This window comes from Hemicordylus capensis, chromosome 1 (genome assembly GCF_027244095.1).
Source record: "Hemicordylus capensis ecotype Gifberg chromosome 1, rHemCap1.1.pri, whole genome shotgun sequence".
In the NCBI taxonomy this organism is placed as follows: Eukaryota; Metazoa; Chordata; class Lepidosauria; order Squamata; family Cordylidae; genus Hemicordylus; species Hemicordylus capensis.
The window spans coordinates 386,904,548-386,921,777 of record NC_069657.1 but is presented as its reverse complement, the minus strand read 5'-3'; the positions used below and the strand labels follow the sequence as shown (position 1 = coordinate 386,921,777).

Genomic DNA, 17,230 nt, shown 5'->3' with positions numbered 1-17,230 from the left:
TTTTTCCTGGGGCTATAAAACTCTGGGATCATCTGGGACAAATACGATGGGTAGCATCTAGTACAGTGATCTTCACCATTTTTCAAATGGGGGCTACTTTAGCCAAAAAACAACAACCCCAACTCCCTGCAATGTGAGAGCTATTTCCCATCGTTGATTTCTGTGCATTGCTGTGTCTTTCCCAATACTTTGAGGGTATTGTGTGTGTTGGGGGGAAGAGGGGCTTTAAGAAAAATGGAACCCTATTGAGCCCCAGCGATGCCTGGAAAGGCATACACAGAGCCCTTTCTCACGATCTTAAAATTACCTCCCCAGCAGGTGATCAAGGGCTGCTTCCTGAGCTGGTGGAGGGCTACTTCTGCGCATACGATTGCTGGCTAGTGCTCATGGTGCATTATAGGCTACTCATGTGTAGGTGCCATACGGAGCCACGTGGCACCAACACACAAGCACTAAGCCCAGTTTCAGGACATCCTCACACCCCAAACCCGGGCTAAGCAGCGGGATTCCTAAGTGGGTTTGCTGCTGTGCCATCACCAGGAGCCATGAGGCTCTCAGCGGTTCATACACACACACAAAACTGGGCTGGGCTTTGTAAGACCGGTTTTGCCTGAGCGTGTGAATAGCCCCACAGAGTGCTGGGAAGTGTAGTCCTTCTCAGTGTTTTGCCCATAGAGCTCAATCAGGACAGTGCTGGAAGGACTATGCTTCCCAGCATTCTGTGCATGATTTCCAAGACGTCGCTTCGGGTTAAGACGACTCTGTTTCCCTTAAAGGAACCCCACTGGCACTGGGCAAAGTACAGCACTTTGTAGTGGAAACAGTGACCTCTCAGTGGAGTCAGATGGCTGAGAGCTGCATTTAGCCCCTCCTTTTGCAGTCCCATGCTGCATCCCATGCCATTGATGACCTTCAGCAGTCGCTTTTCCGGGGGCTCAGGAAGCTTTAGTAGGGAGGAGGAGAATGAGAAGATGCTTTGTATGGGCTAACTTGCCAGTGATACTTTGGATGCTACTCACAATTTAGAATGCTGTTTATAGCCCATTTAAGTGATGTATAGAGTATTAATAATAACTAGCTGGCCTGGGTGGAGAGCATCTGTGCCTCTAGTTGTCCCTTTTTTCTCCCCCCTCCTTCCTGCCCTTGTTCTCAGCTCTCCCCCAGCCACCGCTGCTTTCCCTCCCCCACCGCCTTCTCCCCACCCGCTGCTTTCTCTCCCCCTCCTGGTACCTCGATTGCAAACTCTCACAAGAGCTGCCACACATGGGATGGGATTAGCCACAGGTACGTCTTAGAGAATTATGTAGATTGATGATGATGATGATGATGATGATGATGATAAAATATATATTTATATACACTTTTCAAAAAAAGTGGTCCTTAGGCAGTTCACATAACAAAAGGAATGAGAAGATGGTTCCCTGTCCAAAAGGATCTCACAGCCTTTTAAAAAGAAAAAAAACACAACAACCACCCACCAGCAATAGTCACTGGAAGAGACCAATGCTGAGATAAATAGGGACACTGGATTCCCCCACTCCCCCTGATAAAGCCACCACTTTAAAAGTTGTCTCCTTGTCAGTTGACAAGGAGTAAGGCAAAATAGAGTAGGAAGACATTATGGTGGGACCAGAGAAAGATAAATTTGCCTATATTTGAAAAAGAGTGTGAGAGAGAATAATCGATCAATATGGTAAGCTTCCAGGAAACTTCTTTTAAATAAGTTTGCTATTACCTAAACGAGACTTAGGCAGAATTGAATGAACTTTTGCTGGAAAACATTCCATGCTGGACGATATATTATGAATTTTCTTTTGCTCTCCCATAATTTGATACAAAATATTCAGTCTATTATAATGAATCCTTGTTTACAATTTTTGTAGATCTCACTCAGGTCCATGATTTGATTAACAGAGATTGATTTTGGTCTAGATAGGTACAAACTAATATGGATAATTTACATTTCAAAATGCACAGATTCATCTTGGGACTTAAGGCCAGCTTCTTCATCCAGTACCCAGACTGCCAGGTATTAGCTAGAAAGGTCACGTCAGTCCTTTACTTTTTAAATTTGTTATTAATAATTTGTGAGAAACTCAAGAATCCCACAATAATATAGTGGGGAAATAGGACGTGTTTTGTTGCCTTTAAGGTTCTTGACTGTCATTTAGGTATTCTACTCCATGTAGCTGATATGGTACTATCATCAGTATGTAGAGTGAGAACAAACCGAATGATGAGGACATTTCTTGTATGATGTGAACAGGAATTTATTTCTGTTAATTTCTGGAAGGCCAAACTTGCAGCCTTTGGTCAGAACTCCAAAAGACATATGGTACATAGAATGTAGGTTGGAATTTAATCGAGCAAGTTACCAATATTTGAAAGTAGCTTTTGCATCTAATAGGTTGTGGTTCAGTCATTTTCAGAGTATTTTATTAAAGGATTTTTGAGTATCATATACCTTAATTTGTTTTGCAAGAAGTTGTGAAGGGGATTGGTGATACCTGTGATCCAGGTATAAGTGGCTAGATATTTGGGGAATGAAAGATATTTGGGGGATGTGGAAGATTAAAACCTTATCCTAAATACATTTCATATAATACTGTTGCCAGTACCTCCTTCAGCTCCACAACTGCTTTTGTGTGCAGAATTAGGCCAGGCACTAAGAGAAAGTATAATTCATTTTGCAGCAATTTGATATAGATTCAAACTTTTTAAAATTGAAGAATTACCATATTTATGTATTAACAAGAATTCAGAAGTGTGTAAGTTGGCTCTCAACATAGTTAATATTAGTAGAGTCACTTTTGTAAAAGTATGGTTTGCTGTTTGAGCGTATTGTTTAAAGTTTTGCTGTGACTAAGAACAAAATTCAATATAGAATTCAAATAGAATGCTGTAGAAACATCTTGTTAAGTTCTTAAACTTACACGATGGTCACCATGATGTGAAAATATAAAATCTATCCATGGGTTTGAAGAATATTGGCTGTATCCTAAACATGCTTAGTAAGAAGTACTGTATGTTCCATTGAATTTAGTGGAACTTACTTCTGAGTAAACATGCATAGGATGATGTGGTATGTTTGGTTTTTGTGTTGGACCTTTATATCTTTAAGATTTCTTTCTAAAGGTATTGGAAAAATGGTACCACAAGGGTACCATTTGGTTTAGAATTAAGCCTATATATAGGACAAGCACTGTGTTTTGTAGATTATCTGGTGAATTTCTACCTGATGTATCTCTAGCAGGTGATTGGGGCAGCTACACCTTCCTGCATCCCTCCACAACCCAATATTGAGCTGAAAGACCAAAGAAAAGTGTGGTTATATATGGAATGTAATTTATAAAGCCAGCATAATATACATGTTACAGCTTACATACTGCAGAAGTTAAGGTGAACACCTTAACTTGAAATTTCCATGCTTTTTATAACCTGAACAAAAATTGTAAGAACCCCAACTCTCATCTTAAATAAAAGGATTTTTGATGTTTTCTTCTTTTTTTTAAAGGCACTAAAGTATGTGAGAGAGTGTGTGTGTGTGTGTGTGTGTGTGTGTGTGTGTGTTAAAATGTTACCTCTCTAATTGTACAGTGCTTCAGGATGCTTAAATCATTATGCTGACCTCATTTACCATGGATTGTGTTCCGGAGCTTAATACAAATTTTAGCAGGAGACTTGTCAGAAGCTAATCGTAACAGATGAAAGTGGGCCAGTTCCACCAATCTATTAGAAAATGGAAACAGATCCTTCAGAGAAATTCATGGAACACTAAGAGCTATTAGCCATGCTAACTAAATGGAATCACTACATTCAGAGCAGTATACTGCTTAGTTTCTCATGCTGGGGACATATAATGAGAAGAGTGTTAATTCTGCAGTATTGCACTCTATTCTTTAAAGCTTGAAGAGTACATTAAAGTGAAAAATGAAACGAGGACTTGGAGAGGGTGGGTGGGTAAGAGCACTCTACCAGCATTAGTACAGTCATTTTTACAACAGTCCTGCAATTCTGTTCACTTAAGAGTCAACACAGTTTCTACTTCATTTATATTGAAAACCTGCTTTATATATTTCTGTCACTAGAATGAAAATTGAGTTCAGAGCACTAGTGTTAGGTGCAGTGTAGATAGCTAACAATGCCAACATGCATTAGCAACTTTTAAGAAGAAAATATAAGTACCTCCTCTGTCCACACCAGTTCTAGGTTGCTAGGTTTATTTTTATAAAGTTGTGGCATTTTTAATAGCACTTACTGGTGTATGTTTCTTTCTTTTCCTGTTATCTACAACGTAATACATGTTCAAAGTTGTCAAAAGAGGGCACCGCCTCTGAACATACTGTCTTTGCCTGGGTCTGTCTGTAGCAGTCAAGCCTGGAGCAGTCAACAGAGCTCCAGGGTCAGAGCGCTGGTCAGGGTGAAAGGCTAGAAAATGGGTGAGTTCCAGTGGTGGCTGGTGGCTCCGGGGATTGTGGTTGGGGGTGGGGAATAGGCAGGGTGGGTGGTGGGCGGAGCCAGGAGTAGCAAGAGACAGAGCCACTGGAGGTGAAGTCTGTGACTTTTCAGGAAGCAGCTGTATGTAGCACCAAAATAAAGGGGGGAATTTGAAAACCAAAAAGGGAGGGATGCAGGAATCCAGCTAAGCAGGGAGGGAAAATCCTGCTATTGTAAGAACAATTCGGCAAAAGTGGAATCATTCTTTTTTTAAAGTGCAAATTGCAATAACTGGAAGCTACATTCTCTAAGAATCTATATGAAATTTTTCATTTTAAACCAGTTGCTGCTGTGGTTCTGATAAAGAAAAGACATTTAACCCAAGATGGGGCTTCCTTTCAGAAGTGAGGGAACAGAGAGTGCCTTACATAGGTATCTGCAGTAAAAGCCACAGAAATTCAGAGGGCTGGGAACTGAGCTCCCCATAAGTACAGAAGTCTGCAAATTCTAGATTTTTAACTTATTTGTGATCTGATGAATGAATACATTCAATATATAGCACAGAGCTTGCAATAGGTCATCATCAGAACTGTACGTTTAAAGTCTATAAATGCTTAACCAGAGGTGAACATCTGTATTATTGCAGGTTTTCCAAATTATCATACTTTGTCTTTTGTCCATTTTTACATAAAGGTTAAGGACAATTGAGAGAAAGACTTAACACATAAATACATTTTAAATTGTTGAGGATGAGAATAGATTTGCTTTCCCAAAAATGGAGATTTTTTAAACCCAATGATTAACAGTCTTTCAGTCTGTCACTTCTACCCCCCAATAAACCGGATCAAGGCACCTTGGTTTTTTGTTTTTTTACAAAGAACATGTAAAATTCTCCTCAGGTAACCAGTCTTACACACACCAGACACTTACCCCATAGTAGCAGCCTGGTTAAAGTCTCTTAACTTCCTTTCACCAGTTTTGTCTGTGTCTAGCCAAACTAAAAATTCTATGATAAAGTCTCTTTGTAAATTCTTATTCCCAGCCCAGTTTGATACCTCAGACAAATCACCCAGCTATTGATGCCATATCCTACAAAAAGTATGCCTGAAATCAGCAGAAGTAAGGCTGCAATCCTATGCACACTTACTTGAGAGTGTCGAAATGAACACATTGGGACGTCTGAGTAAACACATAAGATCACATAAATTATTGCAAGGTGGAATATTTAAGTCTCAATGAACGTACGTTAACTTTAAATAAATTGTACCCAGAAAAATTGCTGCATAATACCTGGACCAAGTAGATATTTCCTTGTGGAACTAACCCGCATCTATTCAGATATCAAAGACCAACCCACCCACCCCAATCCTTGGAACAGAAAGAGTCTTATTTTGTAGCAGGGTTGATGCTTATGGACAATTCCAGTTCCCATAAAGTTAATAGATTCACGGATTGCATTTTCTTCTTAATCAAAAACATGAGGAACATCAAATAGGTAATTGCAAGCTCCCAGTTTCATCAAGAATCAGCATGCATAGCAACTCCATCACTATAATGGGTGGTTGTGGTGGTGGTATTAGAACTCCAGACTACATTACTACTACCACTACTACTACTACTACTACTACTTCTACTACTTATATACCATGTTTCAAAAAGAAGTCCACAAAGCAGTTTACACAGAAAAAGAAATACAAAAAAATTCCACAGAAATATAAATTCAGCAAAACTGATAATAAAAATGCTTTATAAATGTCTGAAAACACACACACACACCTGACCCACTCCGTGCAGAACCCTACAAGCAACATCCATCTCATACACATGACCCACACATCACTCACACATGTGCATGCATGCGTGTGCACACACACACACACACACACACACACACACACACACACCCCTCTGCCACATGCTGGCATCCATCCCACACACATCTGACCCCCCTACACCTCATGAGTATGCTGCATGCCAGTATCCAACCCACACATATCTGACACACACATATATGCCACACATCTGATACACACCCAGCATGCATCCCCCCACACATGCATCTGCTCCATGCCAACATACATCCCACACATATGCCAATAACTTCAGCAAAACAGATAATAAAAAAATCCCTCCTCCTTCTGAACACAACACACACACATCCATCCTGTGCATGCATGGCATTCTTAATTAGGTTGAATCAGGGCCAGCATTACCCCAGTTCTTTGCTAGCTGAGCAGAGTGTGCTGAGGTTGGAGCACCACATTTGCGGTGGCTGACCACTATGGGAGTCAAGGGTGCTGTCGTTGCCTGTTTGGCTCAAGTTAAAACTGGGAGGAAAGAGAGAGAGAAAGAGGCAGCTGTAGCAGGGTGAGAAAAGAGAGACAAAGAGAGAGACACACAGTTGTATCCAGTCCTGTTCCCTCCAGCCCTACCTCCAGCCCATCAGAACAAGACTATCCATTCTGCTGTGCCTTGCCAGAGCTCTGCACTCACCCCCCAGTCCTGGGCCCATAGAGATAGACCTGCACATCCATCTGTACCTGCGGCAATTTATAGCATGAGGAAAGTGACCAAGGGCCATACGTGAAAAGTCATTGCTGGGCAGAGGCACATACTTCCTTCCCTTTCCCCCCAGCTCCCATTCCTGCTTCGTACTCTTATTTTAAGTCATACCCACACATTCCATTATCGGCTTGGGAAGGAACAGAATGGATTCTCAGTGACTGGCAGCCTCCAACTCTGAAGCAAGGCTTCCGGCTATAAGCCATTAGATTTCCTAACTTTCCTGGGCAGCGCTGTGGAATTGCTGCTCTGAGGCCAGCCCAGGTATTGTGCAAATATAGCTGAATCAGCTGCACAGAGGCCAGGCTGACTGCCACCGCAGCCTGAGCCTTTTGGAAGGGTGGTGTAAATTTTTTTAATAATAATAATAATTAATAATACCCCCAGTGAGGCACTACCTTGGTGTGGTTGTGGGGCTTGCGTGCTCTGAGGAAGGTGAGAGCTATGTCAGAGGTCCAACCATAATGGACAGGTCTCACCAGAGGAGCCAGACAAAGAGTGCCTCTCCCATCAACAATATGGTGAGACGTAACTTTAATAAATCTATACCGGATCGGTCGTCGCCCGGGTCAACAAGGACCGCGCCAGATGCTATAGTCCCTGGATATCTGGTGGCAAGTGGGCAACAGGACTCAGGATCTTCAGTTGAGCAACCAGGGCTGGAGACAGCAAAGTTACTGGAAGAAACGTCGCTTAACCGAAAAAAATATACAAAAAATGCCAACAAGGAAATAATGATCTGCTATTACAAGTCTAGTCCAACTAGAAGAGGTTATTTAAAAAGAATGTACCAAATTTGGAAAGAGAAGCATCCAGACACAGAAATGACAGAACAAAGCCTAGCAGACCAGAGAAGATTCATAATAAGAAATAAAGTATTCACAGGAGTTGAGCTGGAAGAACTGCAAAGAGCAACACAGGCTCAAGATATGGAAGAAGAATTACCACCAACTGAAGCAGTTGCTCAGGTGCAGGTGGAGTAGGTGTTGGAAATAGAGGGTGCCACTGTTGCTGAACTGTTTCAAAATCAAAACCAGGCAACCTCCCCTTTGCCTTCACCTCAAAAACCCAAATGCCGTTTAACAGAAAAGCAACAAGAACTAAAGCAAAAAATAACTGAGCACATGAACCAAACAACCACCAGGGTTCGACTTCCTGCTCTAAAAACAGTTGCCAAAAAACAACTTGCTCAGGCATTAAAAGATGTCAATGCTGCACTTGCAGAAATAACAACCAATAATTTGCAAGAAAGAAACCAACTAATGTACAGTGCAGCAACAATAACAACACAAGAGCTCGGATATAAGATCAGTGGACCTTTAAAAAATGAAAGCAGTACATCACCTAAATGGAAGATTCGATTAGAAAATAAAATCTCCAGGCTTAGATCAGATGCTAGTAAATTGAAAGAAATGAAAGACAAGAAACTGAAGAATGAAAACACCAAACATTATCTGATCCAAAAATACCACCTCGATTCAAGGAAAATTAGAGAAGTCCTGGAAATAATAAAGCAGCAAATAACAGCAGTGTCAAAGAAGATTAGCAGATATGAAGCCAGAATTACACAACACAGGCAGAATCTCCAATTCCAGTCAAATCAGAGACATTTCTACCAAAGCATAGAAGGAGAAACTGCAAGAAAGCTAGAAACACCAAATAAAGAAGAAACAGTGCAATTCTGGGGGAAATTATGGGACAATCCAATAGATTATAATAAAAAAGCAGGCTGGATGAAAGAGGTCAAAAAATGTAACCAACTAATGCAAGATCTAATAATAACACCAGAATTAATAAGTGAAAGAGCAAAGAAAATTAAAAATTGGACTGCGCCAGGCGACGATAAACTGCAAGGGTTTTGGCTTAAACACCTAACAAGCCTTCATAAACAACTATCAAAACAGTTCAATCACATTATGAAAGGCGGTGATATTGAACAATGGCTAACAACTGGGAAAACTCATCTCATCATGAAAGACCCAGCAAAAGGTGCAGTTCCAAGTAATTATAGACCGATAACCTGCCTGCCAACCATGTTCAGATTATTAACTGGAATAATAGCAGATGAAGTGATGCAACACTTATTAATTAACAAACAGCTTCCAGTTGAACAGAAAGGAAATTGCCCGAACACCAGAGGCACAAAAGACCAGCTGCTGATTGACAAAATGATTTTAGAAAACTGCAAGAGAAGAAAAACCAATCTAAGTGTTGCATGGATTGACTACAAGAAAGCCTTCGATGCATTGCCTCACACATGGATATTTAAAATGTTTAGAAACAACTGGTGTCAGCAAAAACATTCAGATATTTATTAAAAAAGCAATGAGCATGTGGAGTACCCAGTTAACAATCAATGGTGAGGCACTTGGACAGGTTAGCATTAGAAGACGCATTTTCCAAGGGGACTCACTATCCCCTCTCTTGTTTGTAATTGCCATGACCCCACTTTCACAAATACTAAACAAAACAGGCCTCAGATACCAAACATCTAAAACATCCAGTAAAACCAACCATCTGCTGTACATGGACGATCTGAAGTTGTATGGAAAGTCCCAGTCAGAAATCGAATCACTGCTAAACACTGTCCGTATATTCAGTAGCGATATAGCAATGGAGTTTGGACTAGACAAGTGTGCTGCATTAATAATGAAAAGAGGAAAAATAAGAAAAACAGAAGGAATAGAACTGCACAATGGAAGCAAGATCAAGAACCTGGAAGAGAAAGAACGTTACAAATACTTGGTCATTCTCCAGGCTGATAACATCACACACACACACTGAAGTGAAAAGAAAAATTCGAAGTGAGTACATCAGGAGAGTTAGGGAAATCCTCAAGTCCAAACTCAATGGCGGGAACACGATACAAGCCATAAACACCTGGGCTATACCTGTTATCAGATACACTGCAGGAATAATAGACTGGACCAAGCAGAGCTGGAGACGCTAGATCGTAAGACCAGGAAAATCATGACCATCAATAATGCTCTGCACCCCCGCAGTGATGTAGATAGGCTCTACCTCCCTCGCAGCTCAGGTGGAAGAGGAATGCTGCAAGTCCATCAAACAGTAGAGGAGGAGAAAAGAGGCCTTGAAGAATATATCAAGGACAGTGAAGAAGATGCACTTCAAAAGGTCAAGAACGAGAAACTATTCAACACCAATGAAACAAAGCAGGCCTACAAGAAAGAACAAGTCAAGAACCGAGCAGAAAGATGGAAAAATAAGCCCCTGCATGGTCAATATTTGCACAATATAAGTGGAAAATCAGACATCACCAAGACCTGGCAATGGCTTAAGAATGGCAACTTGAAGAAAGAAACAGAGGGTTTAATACTGGCTGCACAAGAACAGGCACTAAGAACAAATGCAATAAGAGCAAAAGTCGAAAAATCAACAACAAACAGCAAGTGCCGCCTTTGTAAAGAAGCAGATGAAACAATGGACCACCTGATCAGCTGTTGTAAGAAGATCGCACAGACTGACTACAAACAAAGGCATGACAAGGTAACAGGGATGATACACTGGAACATCTGCAAAAAATACAAGCTACCTGTAGCCAAGAATTGGTGGGACCATAAAATTGAAAAAGTTGAAGAAAATGAAGATATAAAAATATTATGGGACTTCTGACTACAAACAGACAAACATCTGCCACACAATACAACAGATATCACTGTAGTCGAGAAGAAAGAAAAACAAGTCAAAATAATCGACATAGCAATACCAGGGGATAGCAGAATAGAAGAAAAAGAAATAGAAAAAATCACCAAATACAAAGATCTACAAATTGAAATTGAAAGGCTTTGGCAGAAAAAGACCAAAATAATCCCAGTGGTAATTGGCGCCCTGGGTGCAGTCCCAAAAGACCTTGAAGAGCACCTCAACACCATAGGGGCCACAGAAATCACCATCAGCCAATTACAAAAAGCAGCTTTACTGGGAACAGCCTATATTTTGCGACGATATCTATAATAACCAACAGTATTGATGATAAAATTCTGGCATCCCAGGTCCTTGGGAAGGACTCGATGTCTGGATAAAACAAACCAGTCAATAACACCTGTCTGACTGTGTAAACAAGAAATAATAATAATTAATTATATAAATAAATAAATAAATAATAATAATAATAAAAAAATCTTGGGGAAACATTCCCCACCCCTGCATTTGAGCCAAATTCTTTGCAGTTGGCCAGCAAGTCAGGCTGAGTGCTGCCATGGATTTTGACTGTTGTGGCACAGGTTCCTTCCTAGCCTTCGTATTTTGTTATGTTGGGGCAGCAGAAAATGAAGAGAGTGCTACCTGTCATTCAGTTCAGTAGTAGTTGAAAGCGTCTGCTACAGCCAGATGGGAAAGAGGTCCGCAGCCTGCTGTCAAATATTTAAGCGATAACACCATCTTCCCCTCTCCCCCCAATACAGTTTGTGCTCCCCAACCTGGGCTGGCTACGTTCAGTTGTTTAAAACAAGCACAGGGAAGTTGAAGAGGGACTGACTTCTGTAGTCTTACACCACCACCCCGAATATTATTTGCACAGCAGCTCCATTTAGTTTACTTACTTAAATCTGATTGACTAGCTAAGACTCTTCCACTGGACAACACAATCAGCATGCCACACCAGTGTTCTATTGGATGCAGGCTATAGGGACACCGCCCACCTTCCAAAAACAAAACGATGATTCTAATTTGCTCAGCAGTTATTACTGTTTATTTTGAAGGTGCGATGATTTTTTATGGTCAGATAAGAACTCTTGAGACCAGTGCTTTCAGACCCTGGGATATAAAGGAGGCAGATAGTAGGGATGCACACGGAACCTGCGGGGGGCGGCTTTTGGGTGGAGGGGGGATAACTTTAAGTATTGGGGAGGGTGCACTATTTCTCTCTCCCCACTCCATGCATAATTTTATAAACCTCTATAATGTCTTCCCGTATTTGCCTCTTTTCCAAAGTAAAGACCCCAGATGCTGTAGCCTTTCCTCATAAGGAAGGTGCTCCAGACCCCTGATCATCTTGGTTGCCATCTTCTGCACCTTTTCCAGTTCTTCAGTATCCTTCTTGAGATACAGTGACCAGAAATGAACACAGTACTCCAATGTGGCCTCACCATAGATTTGTATAAATCATTGTAATACTGGCAATATAATACTAGCATGTTTATTCTTAATTATCCCTAGCATGTAATTGGCCTTTTTCACAGTTGTCGTGCACTGAGTTATTATTTATTGATTTAATTTATGTGATTTTATTTGTATACCGCCCTTCCAAAATGGCTCAGAGTTGACACTTTCAATGTGCTATCCACCACAACCCCAAGTTCTCTCTCCTGGTCACTGACCAGCTCAGATCCCATCAATGTATATGTGAAGTTAGGGTTTTTCGCCCCAATGTGCATCACTTAACACTTGCTTACATTGAACCACATTTGCTGTTTTGTCCCCACTCCCCCAGTTTGGATTCCCTGATATAAGCATTAGGAGGGGGATGAGGATGCATTTTTAACTTCTGTCTTCTCAAAAGCCCATTTTGTTGCCAGGAACATGTTCCTGTGGGTTGTGCAGCCCTCAGGGACATGCGGCAGCCAGGTTGGTCTCTGGGTCATCTTGGAGAGACCATATCACTCCTATCCTAAAAGATCTACACAGGTTGTGGATAAGTTTCCGGGCAAAATACAACATCTTGGTTATAACCTATAAAGCCCTAAACAGCTTGGGCCCTGAGTATTTAAGAGAACGTCTTCTTCACTATGAATCACACCACCCATTGAGATCATCAGGAGAGGTTCGTCTGCAGTTGCCACCGGCTTGTCTGGTAGCTACTCAGGGATGGGCTTTCTCCATTGTTGCCCCGAGGCTTTGGAACACGCTCCCTGCTGAAATAGCCTCCCTGTCTCTTACAACTTTTAAAAAGGCAGTCAAGACTCATTTGTTCACCCAGGCTTTTCATTAGATACTGTTTTAATCATTTGATGATTTATAATCATTTTAGGGTTGTTTTAAGTTTAAGGAGGCAATCATTAAGGCAATCACAACTTAAGGAGGCATTCATTAGACCTCTGCTAAAGAAGCCTGCATTGGGCACGGTAATTGAGAGGGTGGTAGCCTCTCAGCTCCAGGTGGTCTGGGAGGAAACTGATCATCTAGACCCATTTCAAACTGGTTTTCAGCGGGCTATGGAGTGGAGACTTCCTTGGTCGGCCTGATGGATGGTCTCCAATTGGGAACTGACAGAGGGAATGTGATACTATCGTATCATTCTGGAGCGTCTGAGGGGGTTGGGGGTGGGAGGAACTATTTTACAGTGGTTCCACTCTTATCTCTTGGGCAGATTCCAGATGGTGTTCCTCTGAGACTGTTGTGCTTCAAAATCTGAACTTTGGTATGGTGTCCCTCAGGGCTCCATATTGTCTCCGATGCTGTTTAACATCTACATGAAACCTCTGGGAGAGATCATCAGGGGATTTGGAGCTGGGTGGAGATGAAAGTTTTGGCAGTATATTCGTTTGATGAATAAAATAAAATAAATAAATTGTTGTAATGTTTTAACCTTTTTATTTGTTGTTTTTATTGTATTGTTGTAAGCCACCCAGAGACTTGCATTTTGGGCGGTAAATAAATATGTTAAATAAATAAACAAACAAACAAATATTCCGGGCAACAAAAAGGGCTTACGCAGGGAGGGGAGAAAGGTGAAAATCATATCCTCATCACTTCCTTCTAAGGTCCGTGTGTCCACACGCACACACCAAAGCCCAGGCCCACACACAGAGGTTTCTGGTGGGTGCGCAGTCTCCCCTGTCTCTCCCCCATCTCTCCCCCGCCCCCGGCTGGGAAGATTGCCGAGCTTTCCCCCTCTACCTGGCCGGGTCGCAGGTGTGCCTCATCCTCCCTCCCCCCCAGCTGGGCCGCTTCCTCCTCCAGTTCCAGCTCTGAGCATCCAGAGGAGGACGGTATTGAGGAGGCGGCAAGGAGGCGGTGGTGGTGGCTTCCCCCCATCAGCTTCCCCCTGTCAGCCCATACTGGGGTGGGAGATGGAGGGAGGAGGACAGGAGGCGGTGGTGGCTACTCCCGGCAGGGGGGAAAGGTAAAAAAAAATAACAACCTACTGTGTGTGTGTGTGAGAGGGAGAGAGTGTGAGTTATGTGCGCACACTGCCTCAGTGCTGCCACCCAGGACAAAACCCTTTCCACTCACTAATTTAAAAAAAAATTAGAGGGAATGCTGGTCTTCATTCCCCCTCTCTGCGCATTGCAGTGAGGGGCACAGCTTTGAGCACAGCTAGTTCACTGGCAGGACTGTGCAACATGTGATCCAGTATAATAAACAAGTAGTTCTAAGAAGAACTAATGGAGCCTACTTCCCTTTTCTTTAACATGGTGACTCTTTTCTAGGACACCTCCCATGTGATGTGAATTTGGTTATATCTGACTGTCAGCATGTGAGATACAGAAGTCTGTTGTCTACTTTGTGTTACCACCATCTTAAAAAACAAGAAGGTGGATCAGGTATATTTTCATGTCTAGTCAAAAGAGAATATCCATGGCTTTCTGGGTATTTGCAGCCTCTATGTTTGTGCACACATTAGTAAATAAATGTGCACGCATATAAAAATGCATTCCAGTATGTGGGGCACTGCCCATTTTTAACAGTGTAATATAACTCCCAGGCAAAAAGTTTCCTCATCCACATAAAGCCAGGGGAGAAATGAAAACAGCACACATCATCAAGCAAAAGAGAAAGCAAATAAAGGATATAGTAGCTGAAAAAAATGCACCAAGCTTACCATTTGTTTGTGAATATATATTTCTTGCTATGCATTCAGTGCAGTATTTCTGCTGTTTTATTAACAGTGATTTTACAACCTCTACTTTCAATGTAATTGATTTCAACTTTTTAAATGCTTGTTTAAAACAATTTAAACTCACTGTGCTTCTTAAACATTTTATTGCTAGAACTACATTGCACTGAGCACAATGTTATTTGATAGCATTAGGATAAGAGCTATGGAACACTATGTTGTTAAAGAAAGTCACATAACAATCCAAAGTAGTTCCTTGAGATTCAGATATAGTTGGAAATAAGAGGGATAACTGCAAGACATTACATGTTCAGAATACAGCTGATCAAAAGTTAAAAGTATTGATACAAAATTGTAGTTATTCCCAATATCAGCATGCCTAAAGCAGTTAATGCTGAGGAAATAACCTTTTGAGTTACTCCTACTTCTGTTTACAGGTTATTAGTATAGCTATCAATGAATGCCATAGCAACATCTACAAGCCATTTCATACAATATCCTCTTAATGGGAGAGCATATTTAAATCAAATTCAGCATTGTCTGTATTAAATGCCACATTTGGAGTACTGTGTACAGTTCTGGTCACCATATTTCAAACGGGGCATTGTAGAACTGGAAAAGGTACAGGAAGGCAACCAAGATGATAAAGGGCCTACAGCACCTTCCTTATGAGGCAAGGCTCACACATCTTGGGCTTTTTAGTTTAGAAAAAAGGTGACTCAGGGCAGACATGATAGAGGACTATAAAATTATGCATGGTGTTGAGAGAGTGGAGAGAGGGTTCCCCCCCATCTTTCACAATACTAGAAACAGGGGCCATCCCATGAAATTGATTGCCCAGAAATTTAGGAAAGACAAAAGGAAGTACTTTTCCCACCATAACTCGCATAACTAATTCATGAAATTCTCTGCCACAGGATGTGGTGATGGCTACCAGCTTTAAAAAGGGCTTAGACAAATTCATGGAAGACAGGTCTATAAATGGCTACTAGTCTGGTGGCTATAGGCCAATCTCAGAGGCCTTTGGGGGCAGGGGATCATCTTATTTATGTATTTATTTTTCCATGTAAACTGCTTTGTGAACTTTGGTTGAAGAGCAGTATTAGTCGCTGTCATTATCATATTGATAGCTATAAGCTACCTCAGAGGCAGGATACATTTAAATATCAGTTGCAGAGGAGCAACAGCAGGAAAGAGGGCATGCCCTCACCTCTTGTGTGTGGGCTTCCCAGAAGCATCTGGTGGACCACTGTGGGAAACAGGATACTGAACTAGATAGGCCTTGGGTCTGATCCAGCAGGGCCGTTCTTATGTTCTAACCTACAGATGAGAAGCAGGTTTTCATTTTCCATTAGCACCAGCTAAACAGCCCCCCTTCCACATTTGCCTAGCCCTCATCCTGTCCCCCACACTCAGCAAAAAGTCCTGGATTGCCATCATAAGTCTAGTCTCTTAATGACAACATCTCTTCCCTACAATTGGGACCCTCATCCCAAAGAAGCCAGAGATTGCCTTGATACAGAGGAAAGCCTCGATAACGAAGAGGGCCTCGATGCTGAGGAGGGCCTCAATACCGAGGAAGGCCTCAATACCAAAGAACCTAATTATGTCCATTTGGAGATGGAGGACGTCTCCTACAATCCTGAAGGCTCATTGAACATCAAAGACAACCAAGAGCAACACTGTTACGAAGCTGTCCTTGGGATCCAGGAGGCCCGTTTCGAAGCTGAATTCAAGACCCTCTATCCACGATCCAACAGGGTTACTACCAGAGCGGATCCCTCTACCTTTCACTCAGCTAGCTGCAGGCAACCATCTTATATTGAGCAATACTACTCGAATTGAGACAAGAGGCCAGCCTATCACTCTTACCAACCAGAACCTTCATACCGCCAGAGACATCCCATGCCCAATTCGGTGGTGGTAGAGTCATCATTATCTAAAAACAGGTCTCGCCAAGCCTCTACCTCCACCCCCGACAAAGAGGGAAGAAAATTAGACACTTTTAGCAGGCGTCTATACTCCATTTCTGCACTGCACCTCCATATTGGCAATTATGAAGCCTATTATGCCCAATACAATCATTTCCTCTGGGAGCTCATGGCTCCCTTTTTGGATCATCTCCCTCCCGATTAAAAAGATCCTGCCAAGGTATTCTGGTAAGAGGCTGCACAACTGGCTAAACAAGAACTACATGCAGTATGACAGTCCACTGAATGTGCAGCCAAGGTCATGGCTACCTCGGTTGCCCTTCGCAGACATGCCTGGCTACAGTCCTCTGGCTTGGCATATGATGCCCAAGCTCACATAGAAGACCTGCCCTTTGAGGGAGATACCCTTTTTGGTGAAACCCTTGAGAAAGTTCAGCGCCTCTGTAACACCGTGTGCTCTATGAGCCACCAGTCCCAAGCTACCAGATCTTTCAGGTCCAAC

The 17,230-nt window shown here is 42.0% G+C and overlaps 1 protein-coding gene across 9 annotated transcripts in view; it reads left to right on the top strand.

The window, feature by feature from the left end:
* The window catches only part of AKT3 (AKT serine/threonine kinase 3), a 357,028-nt gene that overhangs the window by 48,043 nt on the left and 291,755 nt on the right, over window positions 1–17,230 (top strand). The window lies entirely within an intron of this gene.